This window comes from Aotus nancymaae, unplaced genomic scaffold (assembly GCF_030222135.1).
Source record: "Aotus nancymaae isolate 86718 unplaced genomic scaffold, 86718_ANA_hifiasm-v0.15.2.pri h1tg000019l, whole genome shotgun sequence".
In the NCBI taxonomy this organism is placed as follows: domain Eukaryota; kingdom Metazoa; phylum Chordata; class Mammalia; order Primates; family Aotidae; genus Aotus; species Aotus nancymaae.
The window spans coordinates 10,761,143-10,786,919 of record NW_026988431.1 but is presented as its reverse complement, the minus strand read 5'-3'; the positions used below and the strand labels follow the sequence as shown (position 1 = coordinate 10,786,919).

Sequence of the window (25,777 nt, the reverse complement as noted above, 5' to 3'; positions counted from 1 at the left end):
TGAAAGTGCTTTCAATTTATATCCTCTATCAGGAGTTGAGTAACTCAAATAATCTCAAATAAGATATTCAAATAACAGTATCCTAAGTGGAATGTTAATATAGGCAAATGTTCAAAACTCTGGCTGCTTTCCAGTACTGTTGTCTCTTATTAAGTGGTTGATTTGTTCATGATAGAACGTAAGTAAAATGTTGAATACACAGAGGAAGTTCTAAGGTATCCAGACAGTGTAGAGGTTGCAGACAAAATGATTACTTGGATATTTAACTCTTTTGCACGTTGGGACTTTTCTTTGTATCATTGCTTTTCTTACTTCAAGCCACATTGGGAGTTTCAACTCATATATGCTTAAAAAAAAACCCCTCAATTTCCCACGGACGTTGGTAAATACACATTGCCCCCTTTGGGCCTTTTAATATGTATCATGTGCCTCATCTTGCTTAGTTAGTCACACCAGTATGCTCATGATTATGTAAATTGTCTTAGGTGACACGATTCTTTCTTAATCACGATTAAATGTAAAATGGCAGACACATTCCTTTTGGGCAAATCACTTTTCTCCTTTTAAATCAGTCCTATTTAGAAATAAAACAAATAAAATGGAGGCAATATCAATTACAAGGATGATAAGGCTTTATCTTATCACATCTTCAAGGTTTTATGCCTTTTTCTTCATGTCCTGCCCTTCCCTCCTCCACTCCCTGCTCCTGTTTCTCTGTGCGTCAGGTTTTAACAAGGGCGACGACAGAAACCTCGCAAGGATATTTCGAGGGTGAGAAAACGCTATGATGGACCTGCGTTTCTTTACTAATGGTGAGTTGCGTAACAAATGCCACGGGGTTGGGGTTGGTAGGTTTTACTGTGTCTGTTAAATATTAACAGTACTTGTACTTTCTGAGGTACTGTTGAGGTGCCTGGATACCGCTCAGCCAATCACAAAGAAACAGGTTTCCATGGAAGCATGCTCACAGATTCATTTCATTCACAATGAAATCCACACAGCAAGACGGATCTGCAAAAATAACCCATGAAAAATCAAAGCAAAATATTTCTGGCTGTTTGTTCTATGCCTTTTAGTGTGTATGTCTGTTTTCCAGTTAAAAAATAATCTAAAAATATCTGGGCATTCGTTCAGGAGAGCTTCCAGCGGAGCTGGAGCGCTTACCTCCGCCTTGCTGCTTGCTGTCCTTTTGGCCGTGTATACCTGTGTACTTGAAGTGTTCAACCCCCCTCCTTGTTTGCACTCTTGAACACAATATTTTATACCTAATTTAAAAATGAAAACCAGAATACTCTGAATGTGTGGTGAGCATAGACTATTTTAAAATACTTTTATATACTACTAACAAATCAGAAGTAAAAATAATCAATGATTTTTGATTTTCTTCTGTGAAAGGATTTAATAACTCTCTGAATTAGGTACTACGATTACCTTTATTTTATAGGTGAAAACAAAAGCTCAGAGAGGTCAAGTAACTTCTTCAAGATTGCACAGCTAAGTGGTAGAAGCATGTTTCCAGGTTAGATTTGTCTAGTGGTGGATACTGTAATCCAAAATTGCTATGCTATGTTTTTATTTTCATGAAGTACAGCATCGATATTATCTGTTACTGGAGTCAAAACATAGCTATCTCTGGATCTACCTATCTATCTATCCATCTATTTATCTATCCATATATTTAGTTTCCAGCCAGGAATACATATATGCTCACACACTACACATATATACATATACACGCACATATATTGTTAATGGATATATATGTATATATGTGGGTGCATACACACACACACAAACATACACACTAAACCACGCTTACTCCTTTGTCACTGCTCTCATAACAGGTCTTGTGTTTATAGCTCTCACATGGCATTTATTTTACTTCAGTGACTGTTTATTTGGTTCTTCATGGCTGCATTCTGAGTCCTGGTGATCACGGATGGGTTTGTATTGATCTGGATATTTCTTGAGAGGCTAAAACTGCTTAGCACAATTGCCACTTTATATTAAACTTAGTTGATTTAGAATTTACAAGAATCTGAGTGACAAGCAAAGAATTTTTAGATTCTGAGCAAAAGCAAGAGCAAAATCATACTGGGGCTGGGATACCATTTGGATAGGCAAAACCTTTTCGCCACTGTATCTCCAGAATCAAGAAGTGAAGAAATATCCCTGGCATACTTGGATAAATGAATGAAATGGCTATACAGAAGCTTTTCAGAAGGATTATTCTTCAACATTCAATATGTTAATTTGAGAACATGCATATCTAATTATTAGTTATTAAAACGGGTCCTCTAAAATTAAAAATATTCCAAGTACTTGTAAGTAACAAAACTGGATTAAAAAATAATAGAGTAGACATTTGACAGTTTCTACATTTATTACTCTCAGTTCTTGAACGTGATTAATTGACATACTCACACTTCATCTATTGGTTGGCATTAAGGAATAAAGTACTTGCAGTGTTTAGATTCTTAAAGATATATTTTATGTATGAAACCTTTCTGAAAACCATTGTTAATGGATAATTAACTAGGATGCATTACTCATCTGCCTGTCTTATTAAACAGGCTATCAGATGTGACCTAACCTTTTCATTATGACTCAGCACCATCACTCTATTATTTGTAAACTGTGGGGTCACAGAATGGTATCCTCAGGTGTCTGAGCTTATGAAAGACTGTGGCTGCTGGCTTGATTTCTCTTTTGACTTTTCCTCTGCCATTTCCTATTATTTGACTGGCTTCCCTGGGTCTGCTTCATACATACAGTCCATTGTACGTTTAATTTCCTGTCCTCTGTTGGCTAAAGGTATTCTATGGGTTTCATGAATCCTTGAATGTGTCAATTAGTTCTGGCCTTTATGGCTCCAGAGTGACTTTATTTATCGTCCTCTATAAAGTGTATAAACCTGATCTAAGTACATTCCTCTTCAGTGCTAGAGTCTTTTCTTTTTTGTTATTGTTGCTGTTCAATTCAAGAGGGAAAATGTATTTGGTTGAGTTTCTAGAGAGCTGTCTGCTGAATATGTGAGACGATTATAATTCACAACAAAGACTATAACCTACTCTGTTATTTTGAAGGAAAAACATTTTAAAAGGCAGCTTCCTTTGGGAATATGTCTAGGAATAGTGACTTTACATATGTATGAATGTGTGTATATACGTATATGTATATATATGCATATATATTTATATGAATTCACTTAGACTCTATTATTTCTGAAAAAATGTAAGGCAGCAGTAGTGACACTAGGAAAAGAAAAATGGGTAAAATTCATAAACTACACAATGGTTGCTAACACTTACCTTTTATTAACTTGGCAGCCTGGTATTTCCAGGACTTTTTGAGCACAAAGAGACACCCTGAAACTCTATCGGATTGTAGCAGGATGGCCCTGCTTAGGCCATCAGTAACTGCTGAGGCAGGTGTGGTTTGGTTACTGTTAAAATCTTGGAGGAAAAGTTTAATTTTGTTCTTTAGATATCTGGTGATTTTTTTTTTCAAAGGCGTATATAAGGGATACCACAAACCACTGATGTGTGCTTTCAACTATTAATTTATAAGAAGTGTTTTGAGATAACCAGAAATAGAGGAGTCAGAGTTGTCTAAAGGGAAATGACTCAGGCATCCTTTTGAAAAGATACCAGCTAATGAAACCGTTATCTTTCTGACTGGCCTCAGGCTAAGGTTTTGCCATGAGAGGTCTTTCAGTGTTAATTTAACCAGGACAGTTGCTGTTTTAAAAGGGTTTGCTAGCCAGGCTGCCGGAGCTGACAGAAAGAGTAGCTGCCTCCCCTGGTGTGATTTAAAGGGCAGTGAAAGTTCAGCCAGCCCCGATCTCCTCCCCAGTGGCCTTACTTCACTTGGAAATTTTCATGATTAGAGATACACCATTGGGCATAGGCCTTGTCTCCAGAAGACGCTAATAAACAAGACTATATTTTATCTGAATTTATCATTAATGGCCTTTCTGAATTCACGAGCAGATGAGTGAGTTAGGCAGGTCTCACCAGCTAGATCAGAGCCTGATGATTGAGACACGAGATGGGTGCACTTAGGATGAGAATGTCTGAAGCCAGAGCAAGAGGTATCGTCCTTGGATGACTTGGGTGGTAAGGGGTGATTAAAATTTAAAGCCATCGGACATGTGGAGGGGCATTTGCTGACTGTAAGATGATGACGAAAGGGGAGATGAGAAGGTGAGGTTTATTCTACAGTATTGCACAAGGCTGGTTTTGCTTCTCGGCAGTAACAGATACGCTTATGAGGAACAAAACCAGATCTTTTAATACTATTGGCCTTTTCCAATCAAATTATATGATAATTTATAAATAATAACTTTCTTGGCTTTCTGACTCACAATCCCACCTAAACAGCTAAATCCTTTTGACTTCTGCTTGGTGACTCATCTTTGCTCTTGACTCTGTAACTACACTGGTTTCCAACTGAAAGTATTTAAAGAAACTCAGCATAGAGGATGTCTTCTTTGTCTTGCTCCAGTCTTGTGCCCCAGTTCTAGATTTTGTTTTGTTCTTTGTTATTGAGGCCAAATACTCAATTTGCATCCAGGACGTCATCACTAAATTCCAGCTCCATTCATTCGTTTATTCATCAAATATTTATCGAATGCTTGCTTGGTGTCAGGTACTGTGCTAGGCACGAGAAATACAGAGGTGAATTGAATATGGTCTTTGCGTTTTAGAAGTTCGCTTTAGTGCCTGAGGACTTGCTATGACACTGTGCAGTTCTTGAGGCCCTCCAAAACTGGGGTCTGGACTTGTCGGAAACCCTTATTTCCCTGACTATCTTCTGTTTCCCTAAGAACTGGGATCTTCACGACCAGAATCCACCGCCATGCCATTACCGAGAGAATATAACCAGAGGAATATAGGGGTTTGGGCTTTGAATGTTCTCAGGAGAAAAATGAATTTTAAAACACTTGGAAAATCTCCTGAGATGCTTTGCAATGTTTCTATTTGTTCCAAGGGTTGTATATTGTCCTCACGAAGGGATATCTGGGATTTAATTGACTAGAAGAAACAGCCATTTTAAGACTTCTGCTCCTTGGAATTTCAGCCATTAAGGAAATGGCTGTTTGATTTGTGCTTTTACATGACAACTGCTTCCTGTGAAGATAATTTTGACAAGGAAGGCTGTTGGAGATATGACCTTTGACTTACATTGCTTAGATCCCAAGGGTAATAATTTAGAGGATCTTAAAAACATTGTATGTTAGAAGTGTTGCCATTTCACTAAGATAGTCAGCGGAGTTCCTCTACATTTTTTTCCCCATGATCTGTGATGTTTTTAGTGGGCTTTATAGCATTAAGAAAATTCAATTCAATTCCTGCTTCTTGAAGCAATCTTTCCCCATCTCTAACCCCCATAGTGAATCTTCTCTTCACCTTGCTCTAAAGTTTCTTTTTGTTTCTTCCCTTCTTCTTTTCTCTTCTCTTTCCTCCTTCTCCCACCCCATGCATCTGTCTTTCTTTCTTGTTCCTTCTTTCTTGTAGCTCAATTTTCCACCAAAGATTACTGCCTCCTTTCCATAGAGTAGAGTTGTTGCTAGAACGGTTGCTCAGCTAGGATGGTATTTCCTAGCCCTTGTATCTATGTGGCTGCTTCTTACCAATATAATGAGAGCAGAAGAGGTGCAGGTCAGTTCTGGGCCCTCTTCATGCTATTTGCTCCTGCCTGTGCAGGTCCAGCACAGGATCCGTGGCCATGGGAGGTGGAGCCACAACATGAAAGGTGCCTGGGTCCCCGAGACACCACCTAGATGACAGCCACTTCCCCTTTAAGAACACCCATCGATGTGGGTGAGATATAGACTTGTAAGGTGTCAAGAAACAAAGAGCTGGGCATTTATTTGCTACTATAACTGGTATTACTCACTTGATACTGTCTGCTTAGTACAAATCGTAGACCTAGCCCCTTTAGCGACACAGAGATGAGTGAGATACAGCGTTTGCTCTACAACCTAGAAGTTTGGAGGAAAGAATGCAAACAATTATAATGCAAGTCAGAATTCAATCACTTAGAAGTTTAGTAAGACTCTTTGAATTGCAGGTGACAGTCATTCAATTTGAATTGGCTTTATAAAAGGGGAAATTCACTAGCTGGATACTCATTATTGATAAAATGATTGCAAAATCAAACGAAGAGTCAAGCAAGGATGTAGTTGGTTACAAAAAGAAACTGGCACCAGAGGACTTACATGCTGCTAGGACTCATTCCTTAACCATCAATTATGGTCAGGGGAGTGGGGCCATGAAAGAAAGTGCAGTTCCCGGGGATATTACAGGGTTTGAGGTCGGGGGCTGGGAGGAACAAGACTCAGAAGTAGAGGAAACCTCTTTTGTTCTTAGAAGAAGGGAAGCGTATTTAGCAGACAAAGTAATTGCTTCCCTCTACAGATGGATTAATTATGTGCCAACTCACCTCCCTCCTCGCACTTTTTTTCTTGATTTTTGTTTGGTTTGGTATCTTTTGCATTGTTAGCATTTCCTGTTTTTATGTCTGGCTCCTGAGCTCAAATTAGATCTTTTCTTTCTGTTCTCCTGCCTTCCCCACCTCTAACAGTGTCTTGCATATAACAGGGGCTTAACAACAACAGCAATTATTGACCGAGAGAATATAATTAGAGGAATATAGTGGGCTCAAGTCTCTTTAAATTGTGCCAAAGACAGACACTGTTTTATCACCGTCTTCTGCTCCTCTTTGTGAGACTTCAACTCCAGCCAGCCAAGGCTTCTGAAGATGCCTTTTGCAAGCAGCCTCCTTTGGTATAATATTTCTCTGGTGTTCTTCTTACTCTTGTTTACCTTGGGAGCCTGCACTCTTTCTCCCAGCCAGTCCAGAGTCTATTGTTCGTGCCTTGACAGGTTCAGGTCAGGTCCCATCTCTGCAGGAAAGCCTTCCTAGGCCACCAGGTTGCATACTGACTTTGTGTCTTCGAAATTCTTAACCCTTTGAACCAACTATTGGCAAGTGAACATGTTTTGTTACATTTTCCTTGCAAAAACTACAAAATATATTATCTCAATTTTATTTTTTTTCCCCTAATTAGATTGTAAACTCTTCGAGGAACAAGAAACCTATAGCGTAGACTCTATAGGAGCTGATACACCGGCTTGAATGGTAGACTCCTAATAAGTCTTTGCCAATAGATTGAATTCACTCCTGTTTTCAGTTTCAAGATGGTCAGCCCATTTGTATGGTGGTTAAGAATCTCCAAACATGCCTATTAGTACTGTGGTTTCTTCAATGTATACATTTTCCTTTCATTTTTAAATTAAAAGGATCTGTGAAATGGTTGAGTGGAAAATCCCTATTCCAGGCTTTTTCTTTGTTTGTGTTTTGATAGAACCTTGGTGATAATGAAGCCTACTGCACAGAAAGAAACTGGAATCAGGCTGCTTGTTAACTGCAGAGAAGCAGCTTCTCTTGAATGGTCAATGGCAATCATTAATTACATTGCTTTCCCTGACACTGCCCTGTGTGGTGGTGTACGGGGTACGCGGTAGTCTGAGTGTGATAAGTATGCAAAGCACAGGATGTGGGAAAGCTGTGAGAAAAGGCTGGGCTGGGGAAGATGAGGAGCTACCACTGCTTCTGGTAGGCCAAGTGGGCAAAGATCAGAAAATACCTAGACCCAGAATAGGGAGGCATTAAATATTTGAAAACAAACTTACCTCTCTGTTTCCTTCCCCTCAGCTGCACCATACATCACATCCCTCTAAGATTCTATCCCTTATCTTGTGCCGTCTAGAGTCTCCTGCTGCTCTTTTGGGCTTCTTTTGAATCCTGATTGTCTCCTATTTGCAAATGACACACAGAGTAGAAACTTTTTTATGTTGTGGTGCACAAAATTATGAAAAGACTCTGCCTGCAGTTGGAATAAACCAGATTTTGTATTAGAGACAAATCTCTCAATTTCTTCTTCAAAACTGTTGTCACTAATTGCTAAACAAAGTAACATGGAGTTGATATTTGAGGAATTTATAGGATAATAAAAGTTTAAAAAGAAATAGCTTCGGGGTATATTTTGTTCAGATCCCCTATTTTGTAAATCAAAAACCAAAAAACAAAAATAACCCAAACACAAACAAACCCTAAAGTCCGTATAGCAAAAGGGAAAAAAAATGCAGAAAGCAGAGTTCAGCACTAATAACCACAATTTTACAAGTATATATCTTTAATTTTGAAATTTAATTAAAATTGTGTTACAAATCTGATAGTTAAAATCTTCTCCGAGATACACACGTGGTTGTGGTTTACACATAATTAACTATGTATTAGTTTATTTGGCTTCTCAGCCAAAATGCAAGTGAACAATCATAGTCTCCACTGTGCAAGGGGCCATTTTTCAGTAGACTCCATATGAGGGGGGGTCTGCTCACATATTAATAAATCAACAGGTTCAGATCGAGGAGGAATGACCAAACCATTTTCTCGCTAGGTTATACTTTCATTGAAAACCTGCTAATTAACTTATTTATAAAAATGATATCTCAATTCATAGTCTAATATATTAATATGATTTAATGTTAAGAAAGTGCTCTGTATTTTATTCTTCTCAAAGTCCCTAGAAGACTAGAAGACTGTTGATTGCTTAGACTGTAATGCTGATAGTCACCACATTATTTTCTCTTTTCTAGTAATAACACTTCACGTTAATCAAATTCTTACCAACCAAATTCTTTGCTTATATTCTCATAGGCATATCAGTGAGTGAGCTGGTTGTTACTTCCATTTCACTGTTGCTAAAACTGGGCCTACACAGGTTACCCATCTTGTAAGCTGGGGAGCTAAAATTTGAATCCAAGGAGTGTAACTCCAAAGACTAGTTACTATTACTCTAGAGTGATTCTCTAGGCAGAGCTCTGTTGTCAGGGGAATAGCATCTCTTTCCATTCCAGTTTCAAGTGTAGGAACACACTGAATAAATCAAACATGCTTAAGAGGACATTCTGTCCTTTAGAATGACCGGGGGACAAGGAGAGTGTGGTCAGGTACATTGATGGTCGTCCCTTTGGAGGCACAGAATAGGGATACAGTTAGAGAGCTGGCTTTATTTGGCGATTCTCCGCATGACCACAAATGGAGACTCAAATTCAATTACAGTTTCTCCCATTCAGATCAAGGTAAGGACAAGAGGGCAACCCTTATAAGTGGTAGCCATGGGTGTCCATTAAAACAGCTTTCTACTTGCCGTCTTTTACTTCTCTGCCACATGAATGAATATGGTGAGTGCCTGACTTTTTCAGGCTAGTCAAATATTCTTTCCTGTTTTTCCTTCGTAGTCCCCAAAGGCCAATGTTTTGCATCCAAACTGTTCCCTTAAAGATAGCCCAAAGGCAATCCCAGAAGCCACACACAAATTCTCTATCACATACTAGGTTTGATTTTTGGTTTAGAAAATATACGCTTAGGATAGAGAAAGAGCCTCCACACATTCTTCTTAAGAATGACATCTTCAGTCTTAGTTACAAGAACACATTTCGTTGCAGCTTCAGATCCAGAAACCTCTGGCTGCTCAGTTCTCCTGCAGCCATGATGGCACATGGCAAGCAGGTTGCAGATGACTGGCATGTCTCCCTAAGGAACGGGTGCTGTATTTGTTGGTAATATGAACTCAAAATAAAATCAAGAACAAAGTCTCAATGGTGCCATTTTCTCCCTCATGTTGTTAATAATAAATGGGGCTCAGATTCGGTTCAAAACAGAGATTCTGGAATCTACACTCCTACAGTCAATAAGTGGACCAGGTTCTTTTTCAGTGCCCATGTCTTCTTTTATACTCTCTTAATTAGGTTATTTCAGGGTAATGAGGACAGCTATGCCTTTCATCGGAGTCAACCCACAATGCTGTTTTCACCAGCCCCAGAGACACATAGGGGCAGTCAGGGTGGGATTTGAAGGCTGGTCAGGCACCATCAGGGTCCAATGGCGGGGCATGAGCACAGTTGCCTTGTTCTCTTCTGTTTTTTCCTTTCAGGACCTTTCAGAGGTTGATGGCAAATCAGGTGGGATACAACCCTGACACCTACAGAGTATTTCCCGGGATCCGAGTCCTTTTGAGAATTTGCCCTTTGAGAATTTGCTCATTTAGTCCTCCAAAGCTACCTGGTGAGGTAGGGACTGTTACTACCCATCCCAACTTACAGACAAGGAAATCGAAGCACAGAGAGATTCAGTGACTTGCCCTAGGTTATGGAACTGAGAAATGCCAGAACTGAGGTTTGAACCCAGTTGGTCTAGGAGAAAGAGAGCATAGAGCTCCCTCCTGTGTTCCTTGGATCCTGGGGGACTATGCTGTGTCATGTCCACTGGACGATGCACCCCACTCCATGTCATTTTAAAAGGCAACGTGACTTGTACCAGGAAGCAAAAGACTGGGAGCATCCCCTTTCCATCACCCCATGGCGTGATTTCTAGTGATGCCCTTCCCTCCTCCAGACACTCCCATTTGTAGGAGGTTCCTTCCCCCGGGCCTGCTCCTGGCCCAGGCCACAGCTCAGGCTGAAACCAGGCTGTCTCTGAAAATAGAGAACGTGGGCAGAGAGGTGGCTGGATCCCTTCCACACCAAGCAGGCACAATGCCGCCCCCTCCTTGAAGACTATTTTCCTTTCTCCTTGACCCAGCGGGCGAAGGAAGCTGAGCCTTCAGGCAATTCTTCATTGCTGTTGAACATGGAGTCTTATGCTAGAGAGATGAGAGTGTGAGCATTTATTCTGGGGTGCGTTTCTAACGAACTCTGAAAGGTCAGCCTGCCCTTTTTGAATAAAAGCGTTGGTTCTTACCGTATGCATGGCCCTGGTGGCTCTTTCTCTCTCCTTCTCTCTCTTTCTGTGTGTGTGTGTGTGTGTGTGTGTGTGTGTGTGTGTGTGTGAAGAATTGCCAAAAGAAAAAGAAGGAAAAAAAGCAAGTCACCAACTTGAGAATATCTTGATAATATTTGAAGTTGGGCCTGTTTGTTGTCTGAGTGTAAAGCACACACGATATAGAAGCTCAAAACCAAAACGACCGTCCTATTCTGAATCTGAGGTCTTTTTTTCTCTGTCAGTGAGTCTGGTTTTACCTATCAGGAGGGACTGAAGAGAGCGCAGCGTGTAAGTTCCTCCAAGAGCATTCTCAGGGCAGCGTCTCATCACTGTCCTCAGGTGTAGCCCCCCTTTGGTGAGTTCACTTCTTCCGCTGGGGGATGAACCACAGTGCTGCTGCAGACCTAGCTGATGTCACAGTTGTACAAATGGTCCATTTTCTTACACTGGGGGAAAGATCAACGTTGTTCCTTCAGTTCTATGAACTCTAAGGCTCCATATAGCCAGTCAGCCTTCCTCCATCAGAGCAGGAGCAAATGCAGCCCTCAGATCCAGGCAAAGCTGAAGCCAGTCATTCCTCAGCGCGTTCCTCCACCACAGCACCTGTGACGTGGAGGTCCTGTGCACAGATATATATTCATACATATATTTGTACGTATCAATGTATGCGTGCACCGGCACATATGCACACATGTAATGTATATCCAGAAGAACTAGGCTCCACGTTTATGCAAATAGTACTAAGATGGGTGACACATATTTTCCTTTATAAATGGATTGCGAAAAGAAAAACTACTTAATAAAAATAACAAAAGAACTGAGAATGGCGTTTTCAGTTTCCTGGGTGGCAAGTCGCTTTCCCAGATGAAATTGTCTGTTACTACCTTACCGGCTGGCCTCTCTAAGGCTAGAATTCTTGGCGTGTCCTTGAATTCATGTCGGTGTTTTGGACGCTTTATTCATGTATATGTGTGACACTTCGTTTTATTGCAAGAATTTGGTAAATATTAACAGATTAATGCTTCCCTCCCTCTTTTTCTTTCTGAGGACCTCCTCCCTCATAATTTCTTGCTGTACTCCCCACCTTGGCCTCAGAGACAAGAACACTTACTGCTTTGTTTTACAGCCTTCCTGAAAATAGACATTGGCTCCAGCATAGCATGGTATACAGAATTTTAATAAGCACAGAGCAAGCAGTTCAGTCCTTCACTCTGATATGAGAGGGGTGACGTCAGCCTAGCCAGGAAATATTGAATTGATTTTAAAATTGCTGTAAGGGTGAATAAATCGGTAGCACTGTGTGTTAGCATGAGACTGCCCGCACCCACCCATACCTCCCTGTTTGTTTGTCTTAATGCCAGGATTATTAGAAACCACCTGAATGGGTGCCCTCCAAAATACAAGTTGGGGGATCAGAGAACATTGATTTTTTTTTAAACCTACATTTTGTAGCTTGGCATTAGCCTAGATTTAAAATTGTGACGCATTTAGTTCCCGGTTTGAGTATTTTCTTTCCAATTCTAGTACTTGGTTCATGTATGAAAACTGGGAATCGTGTTTTTGCATCATCTTTTTTGCTGCCCTCTCTTCCCATCTCCTTCTGACAAGTTTTGTGAAGCATGTTTTGGTCCTTCAGCAGAAAGGGCAGTGTCTGAGGTTTTGTTTCCCATTCTGCTGTGTGAAGTAAAATACCCTAGCATCCAGAGTGTGAAACGCTGGCATTGTGAGCTCTTTGCAAGAAGAGACACTACTGAGGGAGACGCTGTCTACTACCAAAGCCAGATAAACTCTCTTTATACCAAAAACCAAACCAACAATAAGAACTCCAGCCCCGATGCATCACTAAATGAATAACTCCTCTCAACTCTCTAGAATATGGTTAGGTTTTTAGATTGATACTGTTATAACCATTTGTATTTCCTTTTATAGCCTTCTTTACACCTTGCTGGTTTAGTTAGTGATTTATGAGTAAATTAGTTAGCAAAGATTTCTAACGTTCTTTTAAGAATAAACATACTACTTACTGCAAGGCTGCATTATATAGCATTAAGAAGATTATTTAATTCCCCAACTTTCTTACACACACACACAAAAAACACTTTTTAAAATTCACCTGCGATGACTTCAGAAATTTGGTTAACCTTTTTAGCAACTAACCTTAGTGACTCAAAGTTTTGATGTTTTGCTTTTTAGTTGACCCCATAGATAATTTTCTTCTGGATATAATTCCCCATAAATATTCTCTATCAATGACCATTACTCTAAACATTCCTGAGACCCTTCTCCTCCCATTCAAGCTAAACTGCCAGTTTAATCCTTTGTTAAGCTTTATGATATATACAAAAAATACAGACCCTATAATTTGTCCTCAAAGAGCTTACAGTGCACATAAAACAACCATTCATAATGTGAGACAGAATCTGGTGTAGCAAGTGGGTAGTGAATAATCAGTGTCGTGAGAGTAAAGAGTATGATCTCTTTGCGGGTTGCCGTAGCCCCCAGAAGGGGTCCGATGTGGGGCAGGGAGGGGGACGTGGTTAAACTTCAAGTTGGTCATCGAAGGATTTATAGTCTTTGTGGAGGTGGAGTTCATTCTAGGTGGAAGGAAAGCTGCCAAATCAGAGGTAGGTATGCCTGATACATGCTTAAAAGTTAGTGCATAGACAGGCCTTACTTTAACGCTGGTTTCATTCAAGGTTAGGGTAAGTTTACAAAAAATACCAGGGCAAAGAACACCTCATGATATCAGGCTGAGGAAAAATGTACTTTAAAAGCTAACTACAAGTTGTATTTAACTTATAAAGAAATAGAATATTTGATAATACCCACAGGTACTATAAAACAGAATATTTTATTATACCCAAAGAAGAAATCATTGGATCCTTTATTTCACCACCTTGAAAATGGCAGAAGAGTAATCTTTGTTAGGTAGAAGTTTCAACCGATCGATAGTGCAGAAATTATGTCACCATGGAACAAAGGGAAAACAGGACTCAAACTGTGTCTGGTGTGGGAGCAGCATTTGCCTATGCCTTCCTCTTTTCCAATAATTACAAGAGAGGGGAAGAAAAAAACCCAACTCAAATCTGTCAAGATGCCTTCCACGGAGCGCTGTTCAATACATACTGAATGGATATATGAATAAATAACCATTTGGTTGATGAACCCAATAAAATGAACAAGAGCCATCATGTAAAGCCTAGAAGGCAATTGCCTTCATATAACCCACTTGCTACTTCATGAAAGATTAATTCATTTTTATCTACGTATGATGTAAGGCTGGACAAAGAAATGGATCCTTTTACTCTACATTTGAAAGATGAACTGGGAGCACAGGGAGCTAACAAACTAACAGAAAACAAAACAAGGCAAAACAAAAGCCTGACACATCCCACATGTTAACAAGCTGAAATAATGTATTGCTGATTGGTTGTCCCTTGGGGAAAAAGTAGTTAGACAACCTCTTAAAGAAGTATATCTAAATGTTTTCCAGGTGGCTTTTACTCTGTCAGAACCGATTCTGCTGAGTGAGGGCTACATATTTACAGGCTGCTAATACCCAGCTGATAAGAAACCATGCCTGAATTATTTCTAAGTGTCCTCGGAGCCCAGAGGTAGCTAAAAGCATCTCTGCTTAGATGTCACTCTCAATCAATTGCAGCTGTTACCTGAGTGTGATTTACCCATCATCAGGCAATAGAACTCAAACCTGAATCAAGCGTCTATTTCCTTCCCTGCACATGAAATTCAGCAGAACAACAAAGAGCTAAATAAAATATAGTCGGTATTAGCAGTGTGATGGTTTGCCTTTTCAAGGGATGAGATAATATAATAATAAGTTTTGGACCAGTTCCTCAGGAACCAAAATTGATTTCTAATCTTGACTAATTTTCTTTTGGCTAATCCTGCAGATGTGGGTCTCCCTTCAATGAGGATTTTATTATTGTCATGATTACTAGATGATGGGTTATATATAGTTGCTATTTGTAAGCTCTTTAGCAAACTCAGGGGACACAGACCAAGCTTATTTTTTAAATAGAAAATATTACGCGTTTTTATTACGCAGGTTCCTTTTGAAGGATGAAACCCTGGGGCTGCCATTAGGAACTGCATGCAGTTAAACTGTATAACCTCTCTGATTTTTAGTTTCTCCGTCTATTTTATAAAATAAAACGTTGAACTTAATTATCTCTAAGGCCTATTCTACTATTATTTATATTATTTTCTAATCCTATGATTACCATGTGGTTTGTATCCAAATTGGCAGTGAACCCTGAAAGTTCAAACCTGAGGTATGGTAGCATGGTTGCCTTGGTTCATCAACATGGGCTTGACCATGACAAAGCCTATTTACGGGAGTACAATACGACCCTGTTTTTTTTTTCAGCCATTTGTCTTCTTTTGTTACAGTAGTGGTTTCCAGAGTAGCACTAGCCGCATCCCCTGCAGATTTGTTAGAAATAAAAATTTCAGACCCTGTCCCAGACTTCTGAAGCTAGAAACTCTGGGAAGAGACTCAGCTTTCTGAGTTTTAACCAGAATTCCTGGTGATACTGATGTCTGTTAAAGTTTAAGAACGTTGCCCTAGAGATTAAAGTTGCAGGTTCAAACTCTGAAGTAGCCACTGATTTAACTTAGTACCCTAACCTTAACTCACAATATTATCAATAGCTTCCATTGTTCTCAGATTGGGGCACACTGCTTGGCTGGATCAGCTCTACTGCGCCTCACAGATCTTGAACGATTAATTTGTATTTTAAAGTGTTTTTCAATAAACCTTCAAGGGTATCTCTTGGTTTGATTCCTAATTCTACACAAATGAAATCTTTCCTTTCATCACTCCACTGATCTTTGGTTCATCCTGTTTCCTCCATGCATACTTCGCTCATTTTTGTCCCTTCTCACCTCCATAGCTTGCCTCATACCATTTTCTCTGTTGCCTAAAATACAGTCTGTATTCTCTTGCTAACAATCCAAATCCATAAGACTTGGAGATAATTACCATCTCCAAGAAAGTTTTCATTAATCCCATCCCACGGGTACTTCGTGAATACCCGTAGACTGCGTCAGCTGGAGCAGCACTCCTCAAATGGAATACTACAAACCAAACACCTGGAAGCGGTTTTTAAAATTATAGATTCCTGTGTTCCACTCCAACAAGCTTACTGAATCAGAATCTCTAGGATGCAGGATCTGTGTCTTTAACCAGATTCTCAAGAGATACCTGTGCAACTAGGTGAGGTGTCTGGAAATTACTGAGAAGGAACAGGGGTTGGCAAACTTATTTTGTAAAGAGCCACAAGGTAAATATTTTGTAATGGTGGGCCATACGGTCTCTCTGACAAATACTGGATGAAGCTTCAATCTCAGTTTTGCTGTTAGGGTACAAAAGCAGCCATGGACAATATGTACACTAATGGATATGGCTGTGTTCCAACAGAACTTTATTTACAAAAACAGAATACAGGGTGGTAGTATATTGAACCCTAAGCTAGAATAGTATTTAATTGGATAAAAATGAATGACAGCGTCTAAAAGTTTACTCAGCACTCAGTATGTGCTTTTGAAATGAACTAATAAATGAAGGAAACAAAATAATGTAGCTGTTGGAGTATTATAAATTTGAAATGGATAATTATCACATGGTAATGTTACCATGGTCCTATGTTGCTTAACAACGGGGATACATTTCGAGAAACGGGTCGTTAGGCGATTATGTTACTGTACAAATGTCATAGAATGGGCTTAAACCCAGATGGTATAGGTTACTAAACACTGAGGCTATAGCCTATTGCTCATATAGGATACAAACCTGCACAACACGGTAATGTGTTGAATACTGCAGGCAACTATAATACATTGAAAAGCGTTTTTCCTATCTAAACATGGAGAAGGTACAGTTAAAATATGGCATAAAAGGTAAAAAATCGTATACTTGGACCTGTAGGGCACTTAGCATGAATGAAGCTTGTAAGACTAGGAGTTGTTTTGGGTGAGTGAGTGCTGAGTGAATGTGAAGGGCTAGGACGTTACCACACACTTCTGCAGACTTTATAAGTACTGTATACTTAGACCACACTAAATTTATTAAAAATTTTCCTTTTTAATTCTAAATTAACCTGAGATTGCTGTAAATTTTTAATTATAAACCCTTTAATTTTTAAAAAAGCTTTTTAACTCTTCTGTAGTAATACTTAGCTTAAAACCCAAGTACATTGTACAGCTATACAAGAATATTTTCTTTCGATATTCTTTTTCTATTTTAAAAGCCTTTATTTTTATCTTTTTTTTTTTTTTTTTTGAGACAGAGTCTTGCTGTATCACGAGGCTGGAGTGCAGCGGCGCCATCCCGCTCACTGCAACTTCCTTTTTCCGGTTTCCAGCAATTCTCCTGCCTCCGCCTCCCAAGTAGCTGGGACTACAGGCAAGCCATCGCGCCCAGCTAATTTTTTGAATTTTTAGTAGAGACGGGGTTTCACCATGTTGGTCGGGATGGTCTCGATCTCTTGACCTCGTGATCCACCTGCCTCGACCTCCCAATATTTTTCCTTTTAAAACTTGTTGTCAAAAATGAATACACAAACACACACATTAGCCTAGGTCTACACAGAGTCAGGATTATCAATATCACTGTCTTCCAACTCCACGTGGTGTATCGCAGGGAAGTCAGAGGCAATAACGTGCATAGAGCTGTCAATTCCTATGATAACAATGCCTTCTTCTCGAATGCTTCCGGAAGGACCTGCCTGAGGCTATTTTACAGTTAACTTTTTTCCCCTGATAACTAGAAAGAGTGTACTCTAAAATTACTATAAAATGTATAGGATAGTAAATATATAAACCAATAACAGTGGTTTATTAACATTATCAAGTATAATGTGCTGTGCATAACTGTATGTGTTAAGACATTTATACAATTGGCAGCACAGTAGGTTTATTTACACCAGCCTCTCCACAAACTTGTGACTAATGAATTGCACATTCTGATGGTTGCAATGTCACTAGGCAATAGGAATTCTTCAGCTCCATTATAATCTTATGGGACCTCCGTCATATAGGAGGTCTGCCGTTGACTGCAATGTTATTATGCAGTGTGTGACTGTCTGTAGATGATCTCGAGTAAAATTGTGCTGACATACGGAAACTCTTGGTGGTCTGGGGAGAGGGATAATGGGAAGCATGAAGTAAACAGTGGAATTCTAATTTGGCCTGCTCATTTTTTGGTTTTGCATCTACAAATTATATTCTACCTAATTGACTTACCAAAGGGTTGGTTGAGGAGTAATTTGTTTAATGTTTTAAAAATGCTACACAGATGCTAAGTGTTATTCAGATACAGGTTTCTAAGGAAGAACCAAAAATAAGCCACAATCAAACTGTGTTTTTTAATTCCTGAGCAAAAGCTTTAGTTAAATGTCTCCTGGAAAGTGGCATTTTGTCCCCAACTCAAATGTCACTCTCTTCTCTCATTTTACTCAGGAAAACCTCAAATACATTGTGTGGGTGATATTGAAGAACGTTGGGATCAAAGCGTATTTAAAGTTGCTAAGAGGAAGCAGATGTTCCTAGCTGGGCAAAAGATTCTCAGAGTTTCCAGTGAAATATAAACTTCTTGAAAGCCCCGTGGGATCATGCCTTAAAATGTCGTGTTTTGTTTATGCCTCCCATATGCAAAACAGTGGTGAAATGTGTGGTTCTGCGAGAGACAGAGGAAAGTAAATGAGCTAGAAACAATAAGGAACTCTATACTTAGAAAAAAATTGGAACGGATGTTATCCTTAAAAAAACAAAAACTAGGACAGATTAGAATAGTCATTTCCCTCAATTCTGTTATATCTATCTATCTATATCTATCTATCTATCTATCTATCTATCTATCTATCTATCTATCTATCTATCTATCTGAATTACCCTCGTTGGCTGGATTACCAATTAGTTTCCTTTAAGACTTTCTGCTCCCATGTTTTTTCAAGCAGAAGTTTTTTTCTTAATTCCCACATAAATTGTAACTTTTTCACTACAGCTGCTAACCAAGAAATAGTTGCAAAGGAAAATGTACTTTGTGGCTTTTAAGCTTGAGCTGAAATCTCTATGAAACTAATGCTTTGAAGAATGATGCCAATGCAGATAATTATATTTCAGACAGAAAAGAAGGTACAAAGACTTATATTTCTCCCCGATCACAGTGGCAGCAAATAGTTGACCCTATAGAGAAATGCTAAACAAATGTAATGTTCTGTATATCTTATTTTCTTACACTCGAGGACAATGTAAGTCCAGGGAGATGAGCTATCATACAAGATTCAAGGACGGCCTAAACATGAGAAGGGAAGCTAGGAAATGACTTGAACGTTCTTGGTTCCTGAAATTTTGTAGAATGATTTATCTGTTGAGATCAAAAGTTAGAGTGCTAAACTTGTTTTTTATGTTTACTCTTTCTAGATAAATCAATGAAGAATTAATTGGTCAAACTTGAAGTGTAATTGTAACAATGATTATGGCGATTTAAATACACAAGGAATTTGATTTGCCATAAGGATTAGATTCTGGTGTCATCATTGGCAAATATGAATAGGTTTAGAGAAAAAGAGGACTGATTTTTTTTTTTTTTTTTTTTTTTGAGACGGAGTTTCGCTCTTGTTACCCAGGCTGGAGTGCAATGGCGCGATCTCGGCTCACCGCAACCTCCGCCTCCTGGGTTCAAGCAATTCTCCTGCCTCAGCCTCCTGAGTAGCTGGGATTACAGGCACGCGCCACCATGCCCAGCTATTTTTTTGTATTTTTAGTAGAGACGGGGTTTCACCATGCTGACCAGGATGGTCTCAATCTCTTGACCTCATGATCCACCTGCCTCGATCTCCCAAAGTCCTGGGATTACAGGCGTGAGCCACCATGCCCGGCCCGACTGATCTTCTTTGGAAAACCATAGGGCATTTATTTATGTCTGAGCTTGTAGGAAGGGTGGCTGGCTTGCATTTTGTGAGATGGAAGGAGGAAAGTTTATTTAGGATATGCCAAGCAACTACTATATGTAAATAATACACAGGTATCTTAGACTAGAAGCAGCTCATCCTAGGAACTAAGTTTTAACCACATTTCTGTATACAGGCCTGACAGAGAACTGGTAATGGTCTTTTGCATGGATGAATGCCTGCCCATTATATATGAGATCACAGAGCAGAATTAATGACTCATCTTTGAAATAGTGGCTGGTTACTGGCTTGTCTTTTCACTTCATCTCAAGAAATTGGATGAATTATTCTACCTTGTCAAAAGAGTGTCGTAGAGTCATAGAATGTTAGAGTCGGAAGGCACTCTCTCTACTTCATTAAAAAAAAAAATTAAATTAGATTAGTGTAATGCTGAGGTTTAGGCTTCTATTGATCCCATCTATCCTATTGAACATAGTTTCCAATAGGAGATTTTTCAGTCCTTTCCCCTCTCCCTCTCTACCCCCTTTAGGATTCCCCAGTGTCTATTGTTCCCATCTTTATGCCCCTGTGTACATAATATTTAGCTCCCACTTATAAGTGAGAACATACAATATGTGGTTTTCCGTTTTTGTGTTAATTCACGTAGGATTATGGCCTCTAGTTGCATCCACATTACTGCAAAGGTCATGATTTCATTCTTTTTCATGGCTGCATAGTATTCCTATTCCATGGCATGTATGTACCACATTTTCTTTATCCAGCTCACCATTGATGAGCACCTAGTTTGGTTCCATGTCTTTACTATTATGAATGATGCTGTGATAAACATACAAGAGCAGGTGTCTTTTTAGTAGAAGGATTTATTTTCTTTTGGTTATGTACCCAGTAATGGGACTGTTGGGTGAAATGCTTTCCAAACTGCTTTCCACAGGGTCTGAACTAGCTTGTATTCCCACCAATGGTGTACAAACATTCCCTTTTCTTCACAACCTTGCCAACATCTAGTATTTTTTGACTTTTTAAGAACAGTCATTCTGACTGGTGTGATATGGTATCTCACTGAGGTTTTGATTTGCATTTCTCGGATCACTGATGATGTTGAGTGTTTTCTCATTTGTTTGTTGACTGCCTCTGTATCGTATTTTGAGAAATGCCTGGTTACATCCTTTGCCCACTTTTTAATGGGGTGATTTGTTTTTTTCTTGCTGATTTGTTTAAGTTGCTTATAGGTTTTGAATATTAGTCCTTTGTCAGATGCATGGTTTGCAAATAGTTTCTCCCACCTGCAGGTTGTCTGTATGGCTCTGTTGACAGCTTCTTTTGCTATGCAGAAGCTCTTTAGTTGAATTAGGTCTCAATCGCCAATTTTTGTTTTTGTTGCAATTGCTTTTAAGGACTTAGTCTTTGCCTCAGCTGATGTCCAGAGAGTATTTCCTTTGCCTCAGCTGATGTCCAGAGAGTGTTCTTCTAGCATTTTTGTAGTTTGAGGTCTTAAATTTAAGTCTTTATTTCATATTGAGTCAATTTTTGTATATGGTGAGAGGTAGGGGCCCAGTTTCAATCTTTTGTGTATGGTTAGCCAGTGTTCCCTGCACATTTATTGAATAGGAGATCATTTTTCTATTGCTTGCTTTTGTCAACTTTGTTTAATATCAGTTGATTGTAGGGATGCAGTTTTATTTCTTACTTCTCTATTCTGTTCCACTGTTCTATGTGTCTATTTTTGTACCAATGCAAATATACTATGTATCATAATTTTATAGTAGATCTTAAAATCCTGTTTGTTAAACAGGCATATGAAAAGGTGCTCAACATCATTGCTCATCAGAGAAATGCAAATCAAAACTACAATGAGATATCATCTCACCCCAGTTAAAACAGCTTATATCTAAATGTCAGACAATGACAAATGCTCATGAGGATGTGGAGAAAAGGCAACCCTTGTACACTGTTGGTGAGAATGTAAATTAGTACAACCACTAAGGAGAACTGTTTGGAGGGTCCTCAAAATGAAAATTGAGCTGCCATATGATCCAGCAATTCTGTTTCTGGATATGTACCCCAAAAGAAAAGAAATAAGTGTATTGAAGAGATATCTGCACTCCTATGTTTGTTGCTGCGGTATTTACAATAGCTAAGACTTGGAAGCAACCTAAGTATTCATCAACAGATGAATGGATACAGAAAATGTGATATACATATGCAATGGAGTGTTATTCAGCCGTAAGAAAAAGATCCAGGCATTTGCAACCACGTGAATGAAACTGGAGGTCATTATGCTAAGTGAAATAAGCCAGGCACAGAAAGACAAACATTGCATGTTCTTACTTATTTGTGGAATCTAAAAATGAAAACAATTGAACTCTTGGAAATAGAGACTAGAGGGATGGTTACCAAAGGCTGGGAAGGATAGTTAGGGACTGTGGGGGAGGTGGTGATGGTTAATGGGTACAAAATAATAGAAAGAATGAATAAGACCTACTATTTGATAGCATATAGGGTGACTGTAGTCAATGATAATTGTGTATTTTAATATAGTGTTAAGGTTTGATTGTTTGTAACTCAAAGGATTACCAAAAAAAAAAAAAAAAAGGATTACAAAAGAAATTGGATTGCTTGTCACTCAAAGTATAAATGCTTGAAGGGATGGATACCCCATTCTCCATGATGTGCTTATTAAACATTGTGTGTCTGTATCAAAACATTTCACATGCCCCATAAATATATGTATACCTACTATGTACCTACAAAAATCAAAAATAAAAAAAAAAACATGTTTGTTAAAGAGATGAGATTGATAATATTAAATTCGTGCGAAGGTCCTGAGTCCAGCTTGGCCATAGAGACCCCCACCCAGGGGGCGCTAAGGCATTAAGGAGCAGACACCCAGATAGAACAACAAAGTGGGGCTATCTGGGGGCCAACAGCCTTCGAAGCTGAGAGCCTCAGGGGGCTGACAGCATTCCGGGTTGAAGGACTCAAGCAGACTCTGACCAACTTATTTATTCTCTCTGAACAGGTGATTATTATTAACAGACACATGTTGGGTATTTTCTCATAGAACAAAAATAAACTACGTAGGCAGCTGGGCCTGCTTACCACTGATCACAGACAAACTAAAAAGTATTCTCCAAGAGGGAGCCCCAGGGGCAGGGTCACATATCCCACTCTTAAAGAATTGTTTTAACTGGTGCATGATATACATATACTCTCTTGCCACTTTAGAAAGTCCCAAGTAGTTTTCCACTAGGGGGTCGTGGCTAGGTTTTCCTTGCAATCATTCTTCTTAGCAAACAATATAATTTCATCATACACTCATCATTTCTCAACAATCATACTCTCGGCATTTCTCAACAATCATACTCTCGGCATTTCTCAACACAAAGGTAGTTGTTGTTTAAGAGCATGAATTTTCAATCATTATAACTAGGCTCAAACATATCTTTATTAATTAAAATAGGAATCATTACAGTCAATACATTTTTACCAACAAGAAATACGTTTATTTATTTCTGTAGTGTAAACATTTGTGCTTTGGGATTTGACAAAGTCTTGGAAAGCCCTTTCTGCATCCTGCTGGTTGTGGAAGCATTTTCCCTGCAAAAAGTGGTTGAGATGCTTGAGGAAGTGGTAGTTAGTTGGTGAGAGGTGAGGTGAATATTGTGGATGAGGAAAATTTCATAGCCCAGTTTGCTTGACTTTTGAAGCACTGGTTGTGTGACATGTGGTGGAGCATTGTCATGGAGAAATTTGGGCCCTTTCTTTGACAAATGCCAGCTGCAGTCATTGCAGTTTTTGGTGCATCTCATCGATTTGCTGAAGATACTTCTCCAATGTAATGGTTTTTCCAGGACTCAGAAAGCTGTAGTGGATCAGACTGGCAGCAGACCACCAAACAGTGACTATGACCTTTTTCTGATGCAAGTTTGGCTTTGGGAAGTGCTTTGGAGTTTCTTCTTCATCCAATCACTGAGCTGGTTGTCACTGGTTGGCATGTAAAATCCACTTTTTGTCACACATCACTACCTGATTGAGAAATGGATCATTGCTGCATAGAATAAGAGAAGACAACACTTCAAAATGATGATTCTTTTGATTTTCACTCAGCTCATGAAGCACCCACTTACTGAGTTTTCTTACCTTTCCAATTTGCTTCAGATACCAAACAACCATAGAATGGTCAACGTTGAGTTCTTCGGCAATTTCTAGGGTAGTTGTAAGAGGATTACCTTCAATGATTGCTCTCAACTCATTTTTGTCAGTTTCCAGTTGCCAGCCACGATGCTGCTCATCTTCAAGGCTCTCATCTCCTTTGCAAAACTTCTTGAACCATCACTCCACTGTGCATTCGTTAGCAGTTCCTGGGCCAAATGCATTGTTGATGTTGTGAGTTGTCTCTGCTGCTGCCCGGCCCATTTTGAACTTGAATAAGAAAATTGCTTGAATTTCCTTTTTGTCTAATATGATTTCCATAGTCTAAAATAAATATAAACAGCAAGTAATAAGTCATCAGCAAAAAATCATAAACAAGAAATGTGCCTTAACAAAAGGAGGTATAACATAACCATATTTATTTAAGACTGTATCCCAATATCAAATAATCAATTTCAACAACGCAAAAACTGCAATTACTATTGCACCAAAAGTGCAAGTTTGCCAAGGAATCAGTATAGGAATTCAGAGAGCACAAAGTTACAGAGAAAGAAGTAAATGTTTTTGACATATTATGGGGGACAATAATTATCAGAGTGAGTCTCACTTTTATGGATTGATGCATATTCTTACTGCTAAAAAAGCTGCATCTAATTTTGGACTTTGGTTCAAGATAGATGCCATGTAAACCAGCAGCAAGTTCACGTCCAAGAGAACTGCTCACTGAAAAGGATTTTGCCTCCTGGCTGGTGCCATAATTTTGTCTTTGGTAGGCTACTGCAAAACTTCTATCATGCTGTTAGATTTCAATGAAGTGGAGCCCCAGGCACCCACGCCCCCACTGACCCCCAAGCGAGCCAGCAGTGGTGCCCACTCTGAGGATGCTGAGGTAGGGCCTGCTGCTGGGGCTGGCCTTCCTGCCATTTACCTCCAACTGCAACACTGCTGTACATCTTGCAGTGGAACTCCACTTCGCTGCCCAGCACTGCTGTCTGGTTGGCCAGTAGCCGCCATGCGGAATAGATCAGAGAGGAGATGCTCTGGGATTGTAAATGGGCCTAGGAGCTTCCCTCCTACCCGCCACCTGCAGAGTCCAGTGTGTGCATCTCTGGATGTTATTGAACTTGTGCAGGTGTAGTGGCTGCTGTTCAGGGGCACTACGCTCTTCGTGACCAGGCTCCACTGCTGGTGCCACAGCTCAATTCCCTGATTCCACGCTCGCCACGGAACTCCTCGGGCTCTTCAGCCAGAAGATGGAGTGGGGCTGCCACGTGACAGAAGCAATTAGTGTTGGTGGCCAGCAGCTTCTTCACTATCCAGTAGGGCTGAATCTAGTAAGGGGCCCCTGCTGTGTTTTCAGCCCCATCCACTCATCTTCCTTACCTCCCAAGGATGGAACAGCTGTCACATGCACACTGACGAGGCACAGCACACACTGGGTGAGCTGCTGCCCACAGATATTGATCCCCTACAGCCTTGTGGAAGGCGTTCAGCACCTACAGCTGCTGGGGCCCCACCAGGATGCGGTCCAGGACACCTGCTCTGCGCCATCCTTTTCCCAAAGAGTGAGCCCCAGGGGACCACATCTAGGCTGGTGGCAGCTCAGCTCTGTGGTGTCCCTACTGACAAAGACCAGCTGCTCCTGCTGGCTGGGCTCGGGCCTCACTGCGCAGCAACTGTTCAATCTCACTGCCCACCCAGCCCTCCAGCCTTGGTCTGAGGCCTGGTGGTGAGCTGGAAGTCCCTGTGCATGAGTGAAACTAACTATTCTATTTTTGTAGGTGAATAAATTAAAGTTCAAAGAAGAGAATTTCTTCCCTTAAGATTTTTAAGATTGTTGATTTTAACAAACATATGGA

The 25,777-nt window shown here is 39.8% G+C and overlaps 1 long non-coding RNA gene across 1 annotated transcript in view; it reads left to right on the top strand.

Moving 5' to 3' along the window:
* Positions 1–25,777, top strand: part of LOC135275870 (uncharacterized) — a 47,256-nt gene that overhangs the window by 5,830 nt on the left and 15,649 nt on the right. Inside the window, exon 2 of the long non-coding RNA XR_010343436.1 lies at positions 726–812. This is a non-coding gene — a long non-coding RNA (uncharacterized LOC135275870). The remainder of the gene's footprint in view (positions 1–725; positions 813–25,777) is intronic.